Here is a 20,635-nt window from a genome sequence, read left to right as displayed (position 1 = left end):
TTTTCCTACAGAGTGTCTTCCTTCCTTCCTTCTTTCCTTCCTGCCTCTCTTCCTGCCTTCCTAGCGATCTTCAGGGACATCTCTTTTGGCCCACAGCATCAGCTGCTTCTGTAGACTTGCCATGCATCCATAGGTGATGGTTCTGCTGCTCTTGTTATCTTTTGGGTGAAGAGGCTGTGTTGCATTTTACACTCGCTTTGAATTAGAGCCATTGATTCAGTAAAACTTAACTCAGTCGCGACAATAACGGGTCATCAATTCTCCACAGTTGTTTTTTAGCCTCAAATTTAACAATGGAAAGATAATGAGGAAAAAGACATTTCTTTCCCAGAAGCAAGTTGAAATCATGAGCGTGTGATAATGCAATACTGCATATCTGATATTCCACGATCTCCAAGTGGGCTTCAACCCATGGACAGGCAAAGTTCAAAGTTTTTATGGGACTTAAGGTTGGTTCTTTTCAGAGATACCAGAACCAAGGAAACAATCCGGCTCCTCTTTGAGATTTGCAGTGAGTCTGTGGTATTCACAAGGATAATGCCAGCTGACCTGCTGTTTTGACAAAATTACACCCTTTCAGCTTGTTACCGTCTCTTGTACAACTCAGCACTGTTAGCACAAGCGTATGGAGTTTTATATTAGGACTCTGCTGAAGTGCCTTAAAGGAATTAAATTCTATCTGCTGGAGAGAAAAGAGGTTTCTGCAACCTTTCTCGTGGTGAGAGGACTTTTTAGTAGAAGTTCTGTGACCCTGATGCCAAGTGACTCCGGGAGCAAAGAAAGCTGGAAATTTTGTCATGTGTACACAAAAGATTTCCAGTCAGTTTTCTTCAGTCTTTGCGGAGATTTTCTCTGCTACTCTTCCAAAGAGCCTGATGTAGCAAGTTTCTTAGTCGAAGAAAAATAAATAAAGGGGGTTAGTGGCGATTAGACCAGGACCTTTAAGTCTAATTCTGTGATTTTTATTCATGTTGCTTTAACTATCTGGTTTAGTAACCAGCTTAGCTGCATTGCACTCTTTATTGTGAATGAAAGCTGCTAGCTTTAGCGCCGTCACAGCCCCAATTTGGGTTATAACAGGACCTTGTGTGCAGACAGGTGCGTCTCAGGGTGAGCCTTCCTGCTGGACTCCTGGGGACTTTGGACCTGAGCAGTTCAGGCTTCAGCCCTGTAGTTGGTAATTGAGCAGCGATGGAGCTGTGAGGCCTCGAGGCCTGGAGAGAACAAAATGACCACGGAGGCGGTAGCTTCCCGTAAGGGCTTCCCAGCTTCGTCTCCACAAAAAGAACTTGCAAATTCTTATGAAAAGTATTTCACTGTTTTTCCGGTCACACCTACAGCAGTAAATTTTGTCAGCTCTATCTCCACAATGTAACGACTCATTTCCTATTAGCTTTTCTTATCAGACTAATTGTTACTGCAATAGCCTGTTTCCAAAAAATGATGCAAAATAAAACTGACCAACATACAGATTAGTTAGTTTTCATTGTAGTATTTGTAAATGACCACACCATTTTGTTTTTTATTTCTGTCCACTCTTCAGGATTGAATTAGGCTGGAATTTACAAAAGCACACTCAGCATCATTCTAACTCTGTTTGCTTTGGTATCGGATTTGGACTAAAGCTGAGAGCTCGTATTAGCTCAGCCCAAGAGTTTGCTATGGAGTCATTGCATCATCTTATATTCCACAATGGGTCTGTACAGTGTGCAGTGACCTGGAGGCAGTATCTGCTTTAATAGGCCAGGATAAGGAAGCAGAAGATATTTGCTGGTGTAGGAGAGAGAAAAAAATTACATTTTCCTACCTACATTTGAAGATTCTTCATTAAAATGAGCTTCAGATTTTTGCTTAGGAATAGCAGGACTGTTAAATACCAGCAGAACAACACTTCGGTTTTAAAACATTTTAATTAATTATGTTGGATGTGGATTGTCTGATAGCGTGCTCTGGCTAGCGTCAGAACGTCCTGACCACCTTGTACAAACTGCTTGAGAAGCCCACAGTTTACTTTGCTGAGTCAAAGTGTAAGTCTGAGTGTGTCAGAACCGAGGCTCACTGCGCAGCCACAGCCTGCCCCTTGCATGTGGAGTCAGCTTCGACACAGCTACAAGCAGCTGAGTGTGTAGAAGGAAATTAATACAAGTACTGCTATTATTTCAAATCTAGTAGGATGACTGGCTTACAGTGAAAGCCAGAATGGGAGTTAATCAAGAAATGAAAACACAGCATGCTGCATAAATCAATGCTCATTTCATGTAGCTGGAGAAGTGGTGGTGCAAATAGTTGACATACAACTGTCGATTGTAAGACTTCCAAAACCAACTAGGAGAGCAAACTGCCTTTTTTCCTGAGCTTATATGTCCTTGGAGAAATAAAAGCTAGGTAAGTCGCATTTTCTTAAAAATATTGTAGAATTTAAAGATTTGTTTCAGATCAGCAAACTATTCTTATTCTGCTCTGCTGCGTGATTATCAAATCATACAGTATTTATTAAAAAACTGTGCCCAACTTATTTTAGAACAGACTATTAAAATATATCCTGCAGATAGTATTAGAAGCAGAAGATACGTTTAAAAAGGAGAAGGAACTTTTCCACTCCTATTTTGGTGTTTGGATGGCTTTTGGGGTACGTTGAGGTTTTATTGCCTCTACTTTCTCTCACTCTCCTTTTCTTCTTGATGTTGCTGTTTCTTGCCTCTACAAAGCCCAGGGAAAGCCTGCACCAGGAGTGAGCCAGAGAAATGGACCACATGCAGAGGGCTGTCAGGCTCACGCATGGAATAAACTGAAATCCATGTGAGGGGCAGGAGAATAAGGAGAGCAGGTTGTTAACAGTAACCATATTTGTATTATTTTTGCATCCTACTCCTTCAGAGGGTACGTGCAGGGCACACCATGCCTGTTTCTTTCATCTTGCCTGGCAGCTCAGCACACGGGTACCCAGCAGCCAGCACACTCCTTGTCAGCCACGGCATTGCCCTGATGCCATCTGGAAGGAAAAGGAGAGAGACGGTGCTTCCGCCAGGGTCCTTTGGGATGTGCAGCAGAGAGGGAGCTTGAGGGGGTGCCCTCTGGACCGTCAGGGCAATGCAGCTCTAAGGCAGATGCAGCAGGAGGCTGGTATTGCTTGTAGAGCTCCCAGTTATATCATTGCTTGTGCAATAGCTCACTCTTTTGCTGGATGCTGTCCTTAGCCAGTCAAGGAACCTTTACGAGTAATTATAACACACTAAAGATTGAAATTTGACAATCTAGAGCGGATGCAGTTGCATCGTCATAAATGTGCTCAGAACATATTTATCTCCACAAAGAGAAATGAGCCACACTGGTACTTCGTACCTGAATGCTGAATAGCTGCGTAGCAGCCCATTGTTCCTTTTTTTTTTTTTTTTCCGGCTTACACGCCTCAACCAACAAGTGTCTGGCTTGCGTACTGCGCTGCAACGTGCATATTATAATGGGTCGTCTGCATGGGAACTGTGTTCGCATCAGTTCAGCCAAGGTGGAACAGGAGCTGAGGACAGGCAGAGACATGGACCAGAGAGCAGGCTTGCCAAGCCCCCCAGGGAGTGAAGGAGCTGACAAACCCACATTGTTCTTTTTCTGCGTTTCTTTTGTTACCCGGGAGTGGGCATGGCCCCAGCCTAAATAATCTCACTGTATAAAGTGAAAGCTATTTAGCCCTAATGAAAAGGGGAAAGGAATAAAGCTCCTTTGTTCCCCCATCTCACCACTCCTTTCCCCAAGAGATCCGCTCTTAGTTACCATGGATATGCAGGCTGGTGGTACAGTCTTGTCCTTTATGCAGTACACCTACTAACATCTGTAGCAGAGCAGCTTTCAAATATAGGCCTGCCTTGTGCTATATCTGGTGCTGATTTATGCATTTCTGTGACACATTATTTTTGGCTGGTTGTTCCACCTTCTTGAAGCAGATGTAACGTTTCATAATTTGTCACTCAGTTCTCATCCCTCCATTCATAACGATGACAAGCAGAAACCCGATTGTTGCAAACCACGAACGTGAAGTTCATAAAGCAGCTGGGGAACTTTAAGGAATCAGTTTCTCAGCGCCACTCCCTTGAACACGAGGCGTATGAAATATCAGGTTGCATTAAGGCCTGGAGTAGGCGGGTCAGTGCGATACAGTTGAGGAGTAAAGGAATTTGCATTGCTAAAGGATTTATACATCTTGTTCTTCAGCTGTGCTCCGGTCTAATTGTGCTTGATTTGGCACTCACTGAGTAATTAGGGAATCTTCCCTTTGGCTTCAAGGGACGTTGGATCAAGGCTGCTGAGACCAAGGACACTGAACAGCTGGGATATGTTCATGAATTTCCTAACTGAGGTTGGAAGCTCTGGTAAACTAGCACCAGCTCTGCAGTATCAGCATTGATCTGAATGTTAAGAGATCTAGGCTGTGCAGCCCTAGCGCTGTTCCCACTTACTTCCCTATGTGATCCAAAACTGAGAGCCAGCAGGCTATTTGGATGTTGTCTGTGCCACCAAAATACACAGGAGAAACAGACAAAGACAAGTGTCTTTGCAAATTAAAGAATACAGTGAAACGTTGAAATAAGAGCTCTCACTTTTGCATAAACAATTGGGCTCTTGCGGTATTCAAGAATGAAATGAATATTTTTTTTTCATGGAATGAATGTGTTTTCTGTCCTGAAATACCTTTATGAGAGAGCAACAATAATAATGAGAGGATTAGAAAATGTCTTTGTTTAGAGTGTTGCTGTGCCTATGATTTGTCCAGAGCCATGCAAGATCTTCTCCAATATGAATAGCACCAAGCTTTTTACTGCTCTTATTATTTAATTGTATTCTCATTGCATTCAAAGGACTCAGCCAGCACAAGAAGCTGTTGTGCTTGGAGCTGTGTGAACACTCCAGAGAGTCTTCTCTAAAAAATCTGAGAATCATTTTGGTTGGAAAAGACCTCTAAGATCATCTGGTCCAACCTATAACCTAGCACTGCCAAGTCTGCCACTAAACCATGTCCCTGAGCACCACATCTGCACGTTTCTTTAATACCTAAAGGGATGGTGACTCAACCACTTCCCTGGGCAGCCTGTTTCAATGCCTCACAACCCTTTCAGTGAAGAAATTTTCCTCTTATCCAACCTAAACCTCTCCTGGTGCAACTTGAGGCCATTTCTTCTTGTCCAATCACTTGGTGCTTGGGAGATCCCTACCTCACTGCAGCCTCCTTTCAGGTAGTTGCGGAGCACAAGAAGGACTCCCCTGAGCCTCTTCCCCAGACTAAACAACCCCAGTTCCCTCAGCTGCTCCTCACAGGATTTGTGCTCCAGGCCCTTCACCAGCTTTGTAGCCCTTCTCTGGACATGCTCGAGCACCTTGATGTCCTTCTTGTGGTGAGGGGCCCAAACCTGAGCACAGCACTCGAGGTGCGGCCTCACCAGGGCCGAGTACAGGGGGACACCCCCTGGTCCTGCTATTTCTGATACAAGCCAGGATGCCCTTGGCCTTCTTGGCCACCTGGGCACACTGCCGGCTCACATTCAGCCGGCTATCGACCAACACCCCCAGGTCCCTTTCCACCAGGCAGCTTTCCAGCCACTCTTTCCCCAGCCTGTAGTGCTGCATGGGGTTGTTGTGCCCCAAGTGCAGGACCCGGCCCTTAGCATTGTGGTACCTCATACAGTTGGTCTTGGCCCCATTGGTCCAGCCTATTCAGAGCCCTCTGCAGGGCCTTCCTACCCTCAAGCAGATCAGCGCTCGTGCCTAACTTGGTGTTGCCTGCAAGCTTACTGAGGGTGCCCTTGATCCCCTCATCCAGATCATTGATAAGATATTGAAGAGAAGTGGCCCCAGTACTGAGCCCTGGGGGACACAAGTTTTTTGCCCAACAAAGCAGGTGCCCATCCAAGCCGTGAGCAGCCAGTTTCCCAGGAGCATGTTGAGTTTAAACTAGCAAGATGGGTAAAACGTGCACATTCAAGCAGCTCAGGAACATCTCGCCATTAAACGTTTAGGTAGGTTGACAGCAAGACCGTTTGGCACCTTTTCCTTCCTCCTGCCTCCATGCTTCCTCTGTCCTCTTCCTCGTGCCCTTTCCAGGCAGCTGCTGGTGGTGTTTTGCAGCCTGGGCAGCAGTCACTTGCCTTTCCCTGGGCAGAGTGCTGCCCATGCTGGGTGCCATGCAGGGTGCATGTGTGGCACCCATATCCACATGAATCATTTCCCCTCAATTCCTCTACCTTGTAACTGAAGAGAGGAAGACTGTTCCCGGAGCCTCTGAAAAAATGATGCAGAGGAGCTAAGTAAAGGTTTTTCCATGCAGCATTTGTTTCTCTTGGAAGTGTGCGTGCAATTCTCTGCCATTAGCTGATGCACAATACCATAGCTTTTCTTTGTACAAGGTCACACGATGCCAACAGCTGGGGCTGGAAATCCTCCATCCAAGCCACAGCCACTCCGCAGTCCACTTCCCACCCTTGAGACAACATGCTTCAGGTCACCTCGGTACCTGTCTTTCTTGGCTTTGTGCTCTGTTCCCTCTTAAAACTTTTATATACAGCTCTCAAAGGCAGAAGGAGAAAATTCCTGTTGGTCAAGCACAGCCTTATCCAGACCTTCCTGTCTGCCTGCCTTTCTATTTTGGATGCCAAGTCAACAGCAAGAAAGAATCGATGCTGCGAGATTGAAAAGCAAGTGTATCATTTAGCTGCCTGGACCAGCAGATGGCAAGTGTAGAGGAAAAAATCAATCTAAGAGCCAGTCTAGGGACTAGACATTAAATAAAGCCATCTGGCAATGTATGAGGGGAAAGGAGAAGATGAAACCAAGGGCTGCTTTAAATACCTGCTCACAACAGAGATGAGGTTGCTGGGAATTCATGTCATGGCAGAGCAGATCTTGACCCTGTAGGAAGTTCTGTGAAGCGTTAAAAGCTTTGGCAGGGCTGAGGACTTAAACGTAAGGCACCAAATTGCCAAGCAGACAAAGCCTAAGAGGTAGCAGCGTTTCTGTCTTTGTGAGAGCACAGTGGTACTCCGTGTTGAGGAGTAAATACAGCTCTGCTTACCCCTCTGCGGGTCTGAGAAGATGACATACAGGAATCTGTCTTGTAGAAAAGGACTAAGAAGACAAGCAGGGAGTAAGCAAAGAGGGCAGCCTGGTATATTCCTAATTCTGAAAGATATTTATAAATCTGCTTTTATGCTGCTGCCATCACAGGTTGTTACTTTGCCTCACTAATTCCCAGAGAAGGGAGATGCGTGTGGTTTTGCACTTAGGCTTTTAAATAAAGCTGCTGAAGAGAAGCACAACTCATTGGAAAGGGAAATGGTATTTCACGTAAGTGCCCAGCTTTTCTTTTGGAAACTTGCTTTCAGGGAATGTGATCTCAGAGCCCAGAAGTCTAGCAGATGTTATTGCAATTTCTGTTGTACAGGTCAGTGCTTTGTTTCTTTTTTATAATCTAAGTGCACACAGCTGCTAGCCTGTCTTTTACATTATAATAATTCAGTTCTGTATCTTAAACTTATACATGTACTTTTTTTCTGAAAAAATGTGGAGACTGTGGCACATCCTGAAATCCAGGTTCTCCAGTCACTGCCAGTTTTATTGGCAGACCGATTCTTCTTATTATTCCCATAAAGAGCAATTGGGGGATCGTTTTACAATGAGTATTGGTCTTGTTGTCCAGGCCTGTGGCATTAAACAGAAAAAATAATACCACCACTCAGGCATCAGCTGTAGTGAAATAAAAAAAAATCAGTATCATAATGTCAGTCTTTAATGCCTCTGTTGATAGTAAGGTTCATGTACTTGATGGCATAGCAGCTATATTTTGTGCATTAACTGTCAGTTTCAGACACTTACGTGGAAAAGGGTTGCAACTCTCACTGAAAAAAATTCCTTCCAACTTGTCTGCATTGTCACTGATCAGTTATTGCATCTGAGAAAGTCTGGTTGTCTTTATTTTCCCTCAGTCTCCAATAACCAGACTAACAAAAGACAGTATTTCAGTCCCTCTGCTCAGATGAATAATTCATTGCCCCGCACTTTCTGTAAATGCAAACTATTTCTCTTGTAAAGGTTATTTACAAGACAGCCCCGGACACACAGACATTTATTTGCTGCCTCCTGGCATGTCACTCTCCTCTCATTGAGAGGGAAGTAGCACTTTATTTCTATGAAACGTTGGTTAAGGGTTTGCTCTCTGTCTCCGTGGAGTGGTGATAGGTATCCCATAGCGGGCAGCAGGGAGCCTGGCAGGATTTCAGGGCTGGGAGGAGCAGCGCTGGCGTGGAGCCAGTGACCCTGCTCAGCTACAGTCCCTCTGCCGAGCCCACGCTGCACCCAGCCGCTGTCCTTCCCTGTCCTGCACCATGGTGCACACCAAGGTGCACCTTGATTGCCCAGCATCTTGATTTCCATGAGACTTGGCCTTTGCAGAGAGATTTGAACGGTGCAGTCATCTGTCTGCGGTTGAACTCAGGCTGTGTTGAACTGTCCATTTTTTGAAACACAAATTTTGAAACATTTTATTACAAGGTGTGCTTGATGAGGTCAGTATATTAGCATCCTTCTGTATTCATCAGGAAGATCAAACCCTTCGTTAAGCATCTTCCCCTGGAGAAGACACGTGCCTTGCCGAAACCTGCCTGCAAGCAAAGTGCAGCAGGTAAAGGGAACTGCTGCCTTCCTCTTCCTCAGTGCATTTGGCTGGCATCTTAAGCTGGCATAAAATGAAGCTGGTGGAGTCATGCATGTTTAAACAATAAGAAGATCTGATTGTTTGTTTTTAACCATACGGTGTGGCTTTTCTGCACCCCACCCAAAGCCATTTTACTGCTCACCCGTTCTTGCTGTTCAGGACTCGAACTGAGGAGATGTTCAGAGGGAGGAAACATGGCTGGTTTGGGCTCTCATTTCAGTCTGAATTTCCAGCAGCGTTGTTCCTATCTGCATTTTTTTTGCTAATTGACATAAAACTGCTTTATTATTTGGCAGTTCTCACTGTTTTATCGCCTGTTATCATTCTGCTCCATATACCACTCATAACCCCTTTTCCACCCAGTAGAAATGTAAAATTTCCCTTGATTCTTCACAGAATTTTGGTTGTGCTTGAGAACAGCTGAAAAATTAATGGCCATACGACAACTGGCAACTTTGCCAGCAGTGTCGATGATAAAAAACTGAGGTATTTGCTCACCCGTGGCCAGGAGATGGTTGGATTGTGGCACTTACCTGAAGCAATTTCTTCATCACCAAGTATTTCCCCTGGCTGTCGACCCCCATGGCAGTCCTGGTAAATGCCCTTCAGTCTGTATACAGAAAAATTTGAGAACATTTTTCTCCTTATTTCACTACCTCTTTCTCTTCCTTTCTCCCTCTCTGTTTTTCCTTTTCTTTCTCGCTTAACACCTTTTTACTGTTGGACCCTTCTCTTCAGTCTGCCCGTACTTGTAAGATCTGTTTCACATCTGAAATTCCTGCCCCCTGAAAGGCTTCCCCTTTTCCTCTGTCTTTCAGGCTCAGCAATTCTCTGTTTCATCTCAAATCTTCCATGCTTGTGTCCTGAAATTTCTCTTTGCCTCTAATAAGGGCCTTATTTTTGAAAGCTTGTTTTTGCTGCACATTTCATTTTGCCAAGCTTTCTCTTTTTCTTCTGATTTCTGCTGTTAAGTGTCAGCTTGTCTTCCTCAACATAAAAGCAATTTGAAGAATTTGTAGGAAACAACTGCACTGAAATCCACTCCATTTGGTTTGCAAAAGAAGAGTCTAGTAAAAAAATGAACCTAGTGCTATCTAATATACAGCTATTGCTGTGAACAGGGTCTCTGCATCATTCTGCCTTCTGATGATGCTGTCTTTTGGATGGCCTTTCATAAAGGAAATTGTTTCAGAATACCTGTACTAGAAAAAGTTCAGTTGTGCTACACAGAGCTCTGATTTCTGACTTACACTCGGTACTGTGTTATGTGATCAGCTTTTCTTTAGCAGCAGGCAAGTGTATATTTAACATCTTAAAGTTTCACAGTTTACTCCCTCCAAATGTAGCTTGGTTATCTACAATGATTTTTTGGGGAGGGGACTTTTTAAAAAATCTGGATTAATTCATCTTTGCTGCTCCCTGGGTCTTGACATCTCTAACCACATTGTTTGGAAATTTCAGTGCTTCTGAGATAAGACTTAGCACTGAGCTCTTCCTATTTCTGCAAAAAAAGGTGAGAGACAGGAAATAAACAAAAAACCTATAATTTTCCTATCAACATGTTGGGCTTTGGCTCTTGTTCAGGAAGGTATTTGAAGCACCACAATATTCATCTGCTTTTGGGCTGTTGCAGTTACTGAAGAGGTAGACTGATTCTCTGGGTAAACACAGACTTTGTGAGGGAGGGATAGATTTCAGGCGTGACCAAGAGATCGTCGCCTGACCCTGAGCCTGTGTTGAGCACAGCTTTGTAGGGCTGCTGAGCCTGGCTGTGCCTTGCAGTGCCAGGAGAGCCACTGCTGAGGTACACACACAAACAGTCAATGCTAGGTGTGCCGTTGCACGGTTGAGATGGTCTGGCATTTCTACAGATGCTTGTGTGCATTTCCCTTCTACTAAAACCTTGTTTTGTTTTTAACAGGTAAAAATGTTGTAGTAAGTTGTGGAAAAAAAACATTTTAAGGTCACAGCTAGACTCCTCTAGACATAACAGGCCAGTCTTCCTCTGCCTGGGACCCTTCTTTAAAAGTGCTTCTACCCGTGGGTTGGCTGGCTGGTGTATATGTGTATCTGCTACAAACCTTAGGAATCTGGGGGTTCTGGTTGGTGGCAAGTTGGACATGAGCCAGAAGTGTGACCTGGCAGCCAAAAGGGCCAACCCTGCCCTGGGGTGCATCAGGCACAGCACTGCCAGCTGGTCAAGGGAAGGGATTGTCCTGCTCTGCTCTGCGCTGGTGTGGTCTCACCTCGAGCACTGTGTGTGGTTTTGGGAACCACAGTATAAAAAGCACACAGAACTATTAGAGTGTCCAAAGGAGGGCTACAAAGATGGTGAAGGCTCTGGAGAGAAACAAGTATGAGGAGGGGCTGAGGCCCCTTGGTTTGTTCAGCCCAGAGCAGAGCAGGCCGAGGGGAGGCCTCATGGCGGCCTGCAGCTCCCTCACGAGGGGAGCGGAGGGGCAGGCGCTGAGCTCTGCTCTCTGGGGACGGCGACAGGACCCGAGGGAACGGCATGGAGCTGGGACAGGGGAGGGTCAGGCTGGGGGTTAGGGAAAGGTTCTGCACCCAGAGGGTGGTCGGGCACTGGGACAGGCTCCCTGGGGCAGTGGTCACGGCACCGAGCCTGACGGAGTTCAAGGAGTGTTTGGACAACACTCTCAGACACATGGTCTGATTTTTTTGAGTGGTCCTGTGTGGAGCCATAGGTTGGGCTCAATGGTCCTTGTGGGTCCCTTCCAGCTCAGGATATTCTATGATTCTGTGTTACTCTTGTGCAGAGAGTAGCAGGGCTTCACGGGTACTGTTGCCTGGCGCTGGCAGAGACCACCCCCACAAGGCAGGAGCTGCTCCTGTAAGAGAAATATGCCCAGGTGCGACGGGGAAGCATTCAGCCAGAATCAGAGAAATCGCTCCTGAAGTGACACCCCTCATCCTCCTCACTCTCCCTGGTCACCTTCAGCCGTCAGGGGAAATACACAGCGTAGTGTGCTCAGCTCTGCTTTCTTACCCTTGCTTCTCAGAGTGGGGATGTTCCTCAGAGTCAGCAGAAAGCAAACAGGCATATTTTTTCTGATATTCTGCTCTGTGCAACGCTTTTATATTATGCTGCATCCAAGGAGTCATTATTTTCTTTCACTATAAAGGGTAACTAGGGTCAATTATTTGCCATCGAAGGGACCTGGAGGTTCTTTAGCTCTTCAGGTCTAATTCAGCTCTTATTTTTCATCTTCTAGAAAATGCATACTGAGGAGGCTGCAAGCTAAACAGAGTAATGAATGCACTGGCATGACAGTAACTTAAAATATTTGAAAGGTCAGAAAATGCAGATTTTGTGTGTCATCTTACCTTTCCTGACTTGCTTCTCTTTCTGTTTTCTGGGTTAGGAGTTTGGCTTTAGAGCATTCTTTGTAGCACAGATGTCTGGGACAACCTTAATTTCTTGGGTTTGCATGTTTAACATTCTGTCATTTCAAATCTTAACATTGAGGCCGAGTGCGTGCTGGGTGGTTTCTTCCACTTTCTCTAATGACCAAGATTGCAATACAAAGATCTTACTTCAAGGTTAAGAACTTAGAGCCTCCTTGGCACAAAGGATAGAAAACTCACCCCCAGTTTTTGCGCATGCGCTCCCCATTTTCACGACAGGTGCCTTTTTGTCATAGGAGCAGCTCATTGTCATCCCGTTGCCTCTGCAAACCCAGGAGTAACTTTCCCCTGCCTTTCCAGGAGAGACCCGGCTAAGCTCCCCGAGCAACATCAGCCTGTGCTAAGAATTCAGGTCAGGATCTCCCCGCTTGTCTCCTAGCAACTGGGGGATACTGGTGCTTTCTCCCTCCACTGACTCATTCGGCACCAGATGCAGGGACCGCCTGGTGGAGGGACCAGGGCGGCGTTAATAGCTCACGCTTCGGGAAGGCAGAGCAGAGCCCGGTGCTGGATAACTGAGGGGATGTAGCGTGCGCCGCCCAAGTCGAACCGAATCGAGGCTTTACAGGATCCTCCGTGTAAACCTTAAAGTACCTCCGTTGTGTTTGCTAGCGCTCAAAAGTTTGGCAAGGTGACAGATCTCTTTTGAAGCACCAGTAGCCTTTTGTGTTATGTTGAATCTGGCAAAACAGGAACAGATGCAGGTAAGCAGCTGAAGAAAGTTCACGTTCGAGTTGCCTTAAAGGTTGATTTCCTGCAGGTGCAGTGCGTTTCTTGGTTACACAGATGCACAACATTCAATCGCACAAGTATTTACCTGTCTTTGGACTTAGTAAAGTTTCATCGGAAGGTAAGTAAAAAAAATAAAGTGGAAAGATGAACTATCTTCCCTAGTTCCTTGTGGTATCTGCTTATATAGTGCTGGAAACAACTTTTAAACTACTCTGGTTCATTTATTGTAGAATGGGCTAGAGTAAAACTTGTAAGTGGTCAAGAGTTTTGGTTGCCACGCTCTCACAGAGACCGGCTGCTTGTAGCACGTTTACAAAATGGAAAGCAGCAAGTTCTTCTGACTGTATTGTTTGCACAGGCCGGCAATCGCTGCCTGTGGTTGTTAGCACAGTGGGGTTTGTTTCGGATTTTTTTATTTTCTTCCCTAGACTGCAAGTAGAAACCCTTTGACAAGTGCAGAAGTTGAAGTAATGTGCCTTCTAAAACAATGTTTAGACCAAAAAAAATCTCTTCTGTGTGCTGTAGCCTCCCTTCTTTACTCACAAACACCAGAGATCGTGGGACTATACCAGGGTGTATTCATATCTAGTGCCGGCACAGGGATGGCATGATAGTTTTCTGAAGGACCGTTTCTCACAGAAAATACAGTTCTCATATTTTGAAAAATGTGGGAATGAATGTCGCCAGGTGCATACAAGCAATTCAGCTTGCCTTTTTCAGCAGTCTATGAACAGTACACTCCATCTCTTCAGCGGTGGGATCTGGCATAGCCCCAGTTAACTTGAACAGAGGCTTGCCAAGTGGCATCAGCCAAAGATCTGGCTGCATTATCTCTCGGACAGACACGCTGCAAGCATGTGTGTGGGTTTTTTGCACTGGAGGCTGTAGCGGGGTATTCTGAACAGGGATATATATAAAAAAAAAATAAGCTGTATTTTTTAATTATCTCTAATACGGAGCTGTTTAGTTTGAGTGCTGACTTCAGGGCATTCAGGACCTGATTTCTTCAGAGAGACTGAGTAAGTGCGGTTTCAATTGATATTTTCCACGCTTAATATTCAGAAAAACAGCTCCCAGAGTCTCACATTGCATACCTGATACAGTGGCTGCTTTTCAGTGCTTGAATGTCTGATTTGGTATCCCAAGCTTTTTGTTTGTATCAGTATATGGGAAAACTCATACCTGCATTCCTAGCACCCATGGTGTATGTGTGCAGTTAAGAAGAGAGAAAAAATCCATACTGGGCCTGGATCTTTCTGCAGTTCAGGATGTTCTTGATTACAAAAGGATCTCCTAAGTGGGTAAACTTCACACTACTGTGTGCTCAGGTGATATAGGATAGAGAGGGAGAAATATCTGAGCTTCACGTTTCATTTAATTGTTCCTTTCTCAGGATCAGCAACTTTCAGGAGACAGTTAACAGCAGAAACCTCTTCAGTCACTTTGATCTAGCTGTTTTAGTAAAGCAACACCCTCAGAGGATAGCGTGGGACCCGAGAGGTTAAGTTGTCTGGCACTGCCTGCTTTCTTTTGTTCACAAAGCCTTGCGGTGTCCTCTCAGTAATAGTCTTCTGTCAGAGCTGGGAACTCTGCTAGACCTCATTCCCCGACTCAAGTACTTTATAAATGTCTGGAAAAAAAATTGTTAAAAGGAAGGAGGCCCCTAAGCAAGCAGGGTCAGATTTTCCTCGTCAAGCTTGAGCTAGTGAATTTGCCAGCTGGATGGAAAAGGCTAAATATTTTCCTGCTACACCTACACTGGAGGCCCTCTGCGGATGTGCAGATGGCCAGGCACTTGAGAGTCCAGCCAAGGGAGCATGTGCCAGCGCTTAGGGGTTTAACAAAAATCTGGAATGGGTCTTGTAGGCTGGTGTCAGCGCCAGCATCACAAATCTGGGTGCCCGGACATGTGGAAGAGCCAAGTCTGGGAAGATTATTGGGACATAGACCTTGCAATGGACGATATTTCTTGGTAGGAAACGCAGGAGATACGTTCTACTCTGCAGTAGAGAACAGGCCAGAGGTGGAAGGCGAGTGCTTTCCTTACCTACCAGCCCCTGCAAGGCTAGCTGGGCACTGGAGAGCTGAAAGGGGAGACGACTGTCTTCTCTAAATACCGCTGACAAGAGACAAAAGCTGCCTCAAGAAAAGGATAGTGTTGGCACAAAAAAAAAAATTAGCTGTAGACTGGCTGTTTAGTCTGGACATTTCTAACAAGCTCCCAGAATAGCATTTCGGTCAAAGGAATGGGGAAAAATGGAATTGTTTTCAAAAATAGACTTTAATTGGCCTGTGAAAGGATTATGTGAAGTGTTTGTCAGCACCAATAGGGGACTGAATGCTCGGGAAGTCCCCTCTGGTAGTATGTTCCCAAGGTTTATCCTGACACACCTACATAGAGCTCAAAGATTTAAGTGTAGCAACACATTGCTGTTCCTCTGGAAACTACCACATGAGAGAAGCAAAAGAGGCAAGAGAACGCATGGAGGCCCTGCAGTGGAAAGGGACTGACAGGAGAGTGCATCTCGTAGCGATGGGTCTTGCAGAAACACGGCACTGAAGAACCTTTGTGGACAAAACGATTTATGACTAACGTGCTTAAGACACAGTCTTTCCAAATGGTGTCCCTTCCACTCCCCACAGGGAGCTCGTGCGCTTCTCTGCTCCCATTCCTGTGTCTGGAAGAGCATCCTTTGAAATTAGATTTTCTGGCATCTGAATGCCAATGCCATTTAATTTATGAATGCCGCAGTACATTTTGTTGTGCTCGTTTCAGGCAGAGCTCGAGTGTCGTACAGTCACGTGTAAAGGTGGCGGTGGATGAGAGCTCTCTCTGTCATGCTGGATTGCTGCAGCTCACTTACATTATATCTGCCAAATTGCAGGCAGGAAATTTTTGAATTAATGACAAATATTTCCCAACAGTAGTTAGTTAAGTGCCTGCACATGTTAAATTAACCATAATAACTCTTGTCGTAGTCATAAATTAATAACTTGCATCCCATCAAGCTTTCGGTACTGAAGTGAAATGTTTGTGAAGTATTCAAGGAAAGGAGCCCAAAGAGGCAAACAGGACAAGTTCCCAAATTTTTGGTTTGGTTTGGGGGGATTTTTTCCTTCCCTTTCTGCCCATTGTAAGCACCATTTTCAGGTTCCTGTGTAGCCTTTGGGTCTCCCTTGGCACAGGGGTCGGGCAGTGGGGGTGGGAAGGCAGAAGGTACCCTGTGAACACCTGGGTACCCCGGGGTTCCCGTTGTCCTTAGCAGAGAGGCTTCTCCTCCGAGTAAGGAGATTTAGACCTGTTAATTCCTGAAGTGTCGTCTTTGCTCCATTGCCTGGAGGGAGAGGCAGCCAGGAACAACTGTGCACGGGGGAGCTTTCTGGCAAAGGGATCTTCTGCCCTTGCAAAAGTGACAGAGGAGAGGAGACTGAGGGCAAATGGGCAGTGTGGGAAAGGGATAGACAAGGAGCAGGAGCCCTCCTAGTGAACGTGTCCCTGGCTTGCTATAAACACTGCCAGGGAAGGCTTGTGCTCTTCAGTGCCATCCTTCCTCATAGTTTCTCCAATCTCCTCGCTTTGTTCTGCATTTCACATTTTTGCGTATATTCCTCTGAGTATCCTACACACGTGCTCCCTGTCACTGGTCCTGGACAATCGGGCACGTCCAGGGACTTGTGTGGATAGTGTAGGGCACTAGAGACTCGTCTCTGGTCTTCAACAGGTAGCAGTAAAACCTGTTAAGCCCCACCAGGATATTGACTTCCAAAAGCCCGCTGGTCTGAAGCGGCAGCGGGAGGTGAATCGTGCAGAGTGACTGGGGGGATCTCTTGCTTTCCTGGAGGTTATTGCTGCAGGGAAGGAGCAAAGGGGAAGATGAGAATCGGAGTGAGTCACGGGAATTTCCATTTGCTCATATTCGTGTTCTGGAGCGCAGACCTGCAAGTACACAGGGATGGGAGGACTGCAGGAAAACAGCTCCTCTTATTTCAAACACAAAAGAGCAAACGTGACCTGAATGGATAAGAGGAATGAAAAGTTTGCAAGTACACGTAGCGAGGGAACAAATGACACAAAACTAGGGCTCTTACCTTTGTGAAATCCCAATTGTATTTTTCTTTTAAGTTGTGGAGGAAGGTGGTGAGGAAAGATGCAAGGACTCAGCGGTGTTGTTCGTTGTAACGGGGTTGGAAGGCAGCCCTGTTCACACGAGAAACCGTTTTGGTTAGGAAGGCTTTCCAACTTAACCAGGCTTGTACCCGAACACCCCGAGGTCATCGTGCATTGCTGTGACCTTGCATTAACGCTCTCGTGCTCCTTTTTTCCAGAGGTGATCTGAGAGTTTCTCGGGGTTCCCATGGGCTCACGAAAATGACTATCAATTTGACAGCGGAGCAGGACTAAATTAGGAGTCAAAAGATGCTCAGTAAGGTCGTTCCCATTTAAAAGTCTGCCACCTGCACCATTTCACAAGGAGCCTTGTGCAGCAGTCAAGCAAGGGGCCAGTCGCTTGGCCTGTGGGGTTCAGCACGACAGGAATGTGGAATGTGTTTACCGGGTAGCGGTTATTGCTGAAATATGTGAGCGCCGTCGCCTGGGGAAGTTTCAGAGGATTGAGCCTGCGCTGAGCGTGGCCGTCCCTCTCGGACAGCCCGTGTGGACCTTGGGGAAGACGTTGGCCTCTGAGCCCGCAGCCAGGGACCGGCAGAGGGGCGAAGCAGGGCAGGATGCTCCCCTTCCCCACCGCCTCCCGTTGCCCTCCCCGCTGCTCCTTGGTGCTAGGATGACCCCGGAGAGGGACCGGTCGGTGGCCCAGAGGCATGGCTGCTTTCTGCCGCTGCATCCGAGGGGACTCCAGGTTAGAGCACGACCGCAGCCGGCTCGGCAGAGCGGCCGGGCTGCCCTGAAGCAGCACCGGGGGAGCGCTGAGGACTGGGGGCCCCCGATGGCACCTTTCTCCAGCAGCTCCTGGAAGTCAGACTGCTCGTGTCGGGCTCATCTCAGACGGTGGGCTGGTGCGTCTCTGCCTGGAGGGGCTCAGGCTTCCCTTAGGATATTTAATTCATTCTCTTTACGTTCCCTACCTTCTTTTTTTCCTCTACTCTAAATATTTAGTATTAAAGCTATTCTGCACACGGTGCATAGATGATCACAGTGCTTATTTCATCTCTCCAGCACAGGAATTCTGGAGGAGCCCAGTAAAGCGCGCCCTATTCTCTTTGTTTCCTGCACTTTTACCTGTGCTCGGCCAAACCATGCTCTGTTTTTCCTTGCATATTTGCAGGTAGGCCTGGGATGTAGCTGTGTTCTGCGTTCAGGTGAACACGTCGTTTGAAAAGACTCTTCTTTAACTTCTAAGGAAACAATAGGAGCATTGGAATAAAGCTGCTGACTACCTCACGCTTATGTAGCCAAGGGTAAACAGGCAACGCATTATAGATGGGCTCAGAAGGGACGCAAATGGGGCCACGTTCAGATCTGATGTTAGCAGTTGCAATTGACTTCATTGTCTGGGTAGCTTGGCCCGCTTGGAGTTTTGCTCTGAATAGCAGATAAAGCTGAATAAGGATCTCCTTCTGGGTAGTCCTAAAGCCTTTCGGCACCCGAAGCTCCCATTAACCTCCGCACTCCACGAGAGCGTGCTTACATTAGCCTAATTGATGGGGCTGCAGGTGTAAGAGCCTGCAGCTCCTCGGGGCTCGCTGTGCTTCCTGGTGAGGCTCTTTCTTTCTTTGCCACAAAGCGCGTGTGTGCGTGTGTATGTATAGGGACGATTTATTGTATTTACGGTTCCAAAAAGCACGGGGGGATCAATGAAAGCCCTGTTATGTTTCGCTGAATCTAAACCCATGGAGACCTCAGAACAATGTTGATTTTTGTACTCTCTCTGAATACCAAACGACCTTGTGTAATTATTTTTGTGAAATAGCTTCAGGAATGTTCCCGGTGCTGAATTCAAGAATAATTGCAATTGCGGCATGTAGAATCAAATGTAATTTTGTTCTAACTAAAGCAAGACATTTTACTTTCTTTTCTATTGCTGTTCAAGGAGAGGCACGGTGAATTTTTAATGCTTTACTGACCCTTGACTTTCAGTGATGTTAGCCTGCTACTGTACAAAAAGGATGAGCTCCTTCAGAACATTATTAGCCAAAGTGCTCTGCGTGCCCGCTTGATCCTGTTGAAGTTCAAAATAGGGACTGTGCTGCCATCAGTAGAATGGCTGCTCCAAGCCCCAAACTCCGGTAGTTTGTTGAGCTGTTTGTGCTCCTAAATATAGCAGAGGATCTCTGGTGGGGAGCCAGCTGGGGCAGGTCTTGGGTCTTTGTGCAGAACAGCTACGCTTCTGTTATCCCGGTATGCTGAGAAAGAAGAAGGGGAGTCAATGTGTTTTTATTACTCTAAGTGTTCTTTTAATAATGCTTTCCATGTTGGTGGAATAGCTCTCCCAGGCTGTCTGTTAAATCACAAAAAAATATAAAACTTCCACTGAAAGGAAGAAAGGAGGTGTTTTTACATAGGAATAATGCGTTTCACATGAGTTTGTTCCATTCTTTTGCCAATGTAAACTTTTTTTCCTGTTTTTAATTCTTTTATGTGTGTGTTTGATTTGCTTTTTTTGTTTGTTTGTTTAAAGAAAGCGTGCAAGCTAAGGCTTTTCCCATAAGCACAATGTGACCTTTGACAAGGTGTTTACCCCTAAGTTACTGAGCTGTGCTAGGGAAGAGGAGCTCTCATCGCCTTTCTGGGACATAGTCTGTTCCCTGTACCAGGAAATCGTCCTGGGCGATAGCAGTGACCTCGTTCCTTCTGACCTCACAGGTTTGTGTATCTTGTGGCAGCACACTTTTCTAAAAAAAAAAAAGAGCAACCAAAAAGTTTGCTCTTCACTAGCTGCTTGGGAGGAAAGTTTATTTTATGCGGTATTTGTCTTCTAGCCTCTTGCTTTCATGCAGAAAATATAGGGGAAGGGAGGTCTATCAATTCTTGAAAAATAAACAGGTAGGGAGAGCAGATTTTTTTTCCCTGTTCCTTGGAAATGCTCTGTTTGTAATAGAGAAAGGAATGTGCTGCTGGCACGGGGCACGGCAGAAGGCTTGCTGAGGATCCTACATGAGAGCCTGCACAGTCTGTGGGAACAAATACAAATGCACCAGAGACGAGTTTGGACTGCTAGGCGAAGGAACGAGTGGCCGGGCACTGCGCAGATTTTCGGGTAACGTGAGAGCATGCTGCAAGGGTAGCAGTAGCTGGAGGAAATGTCAGCCCTGTTCACTGAGCCTTTCATTGACCAACAGTACAGATTACAGAAATACGTTGTTGGAGATGCCATCCCTATGGACATCCATAAAAAACCTAGGTGCTAACAGCATCCTCACTAAATTATTAAAAACAGCAGAGAACACATGAAGTCAGAGACTTTGCAAAGTAATTATTTTTTTTGTTGCCTGTTGCAAAGCATTTGAACAAAATGGAAGGAGATAATTGTCTGCCCAGCTCTGAAAACAGAAAGCAAACTCTTATATAAAAAGCGACAGGCTGCTTGTCTTCTTGGTTTGGCATAAAGGTTGGACTGGATGATCTTAGAGGTCTTTTCCAGCATGAATGATTCTGTGAATCTGTGATTCTGTAAAGTTTGTCTGTGGTATTTTATCTGGGTATAACAAAGGGAAACATGGTTTTCTCAAAACAAACAAACAAACAACAGGTCTTCTCTGGGTAAATTATTTTTAGTGCATCACCCATTCAAAGAGGATGGGAATGGAGTTGGAATATGTACAGAT

At 45.9% G+C, this 20,635-nt stretch overlaps 1 protein-coding gene and 1 long non-coding RNA gene across 7 annotated transcripts in view; one reads left to right on the top strand and one right to left on the bottom strand.

Moving 5' to 3' along the window:
* CRACDL (CRACD like) overlaps positions 1-20,635 on the top strand; it is a 64,230-nt gene that overhangs the window by 9,620 nt on the left and 33,975 nt on the right. For 4 of the 6 annotated variants that reach the window (XM_040544250.1, XM_040543847.1, XM_040544172.1 and 1 more), the window contains exon 1: positions 12,303-12,825. The exons of 1 other annotated variant lie outside the window; for it this stretch is intronic. The gene's annotated coding sequence lies outside the window, so the exon portion shown is untranslated. Of the gene's footprint in view, positions 1-955; positions 2,386-12,302; positions 12,826-20,635 lie in introns of those variants that run through there. One more of the 6 variants, XM_040544091.1, reaches the window with a different exon arrangement.
* On the bottom strand, positions 5,605-12,824 carry LOC121065567. Its single transcript, XR_005817166.1, has 3 exons — positions 12,302-12,824; positions 9,229-9,305; positions 5,605-8,716 (listed from the first exon to the last, which is right to left on the bottom strand). It is a non-coding gene; the product is annotated as an uncharacterized LOC121065567 (long non-coding RNA).

Source organism: Cygnus olor, chromosome 1, assembly GCF_009769625.2.
Source record: "Cygnus olor isolate bCygOlo1 chromosome 1, bCygOlo1.pri.v2, whole genome shotgun sequence".
Classification (NCBI taxonomy): Eukaryota; Metazoa; Chordata; class Aves; order Anseriformes; family Anatidae; genus Cygnus; species Cygnus olor.
Note: the sequence above shows the minus strand (reverse complement) of the source record. Positions and strands in the feature narration are given on the sequence as shown.